The sequence below is a fragment of the Cephus cinctus genome, unplaced genomic scaffold (genome assembly GCF_000341935.2).
Source record: "Cephus cinctus unplaced genomic scaffold, Ccin1 Ccin1_scaffold0272, whole genome shotgun sequence".
In the NCBI taxonomy this organism is placed as follows: Eukaryota; Metazoa; Arthropoda; class Insecta; order Hymenoptera; family Cephidae; genus Cephus; species Cephus cinctus.
Window position 1 is genome coordinate 771 of NW_014332982.1, and position 911 is coordinate 1681.

Here is a 911-nt window from a genome sequence, read left to right on the forward strand (position 1 = left end):
AACTGTCGAGCCTTCCGATGGAATACTCAGCAGCTTCAGAGCGAGACATCGACGGTGTGCGGCCAAGTCTGCATGATGTTCTTACACTACCTCTCATCCGGCTTTGGGATGCATGCCTTCCAGAATGTGTTTAGCGGTGATTTGCGGAAACGATAGAGTACTACGACGCTTTTGTGCGAAAGAAGCGTTTGACGGATCGCCGGTATGCGCAGGATAATAATATCTATGGCGGCGGTGGTGGTGGTAGGGTACAATATTCACGTTGTAAAACAGGATACACAGGTTAATGTATATTCAATTCAATCATAGGTAGAGTATTTACATAAGTAGAATAATAATATATATAGAGTAGGGACCCCTCGATTCCGAAGAGTGTTGTGTCCGGTCTTCTCGGCGCTATAATCTGTAAAAATGACAGTGTTTTTAATAAAGCTGTTTAAACCAAATAAAAAACCAGTGTAGTCTTAAAATTATCACACTTACCAGTCCAATCCCTTATGGCTGTCTGTTATGGTCAATGGTGGTGATATCGATGACGATGATGCTACGGTGGTGACTAGAAAATAGAGTAAAGGGTGTCAAATATATGATTTTTATAAATAAAATAAAAGCGGGCCTAAATTTATCACTGTTATACATACCGTCTTTTTTTTTAAATAAAGGGGTTATAACATATTTTAAAACATGTAACTGGTTGTATGGGAAAAATTAATTTTTCATCCTAAATCTCGACGCGTACCGCTGACCTGGGTGCTTTCATCCAGATTTTTTTTTTATTGTCCTTGGTGCAACGAACCCCTGACCATCGAGTGAACCCCACTCCCGTGTGCGTTTAGATCTTAGTTCCTAGGAGGTACAAGTGGGGGTAAGCTGGAGCGATTCATCCAACTCGGCGCAGCTCATCAGTTGCA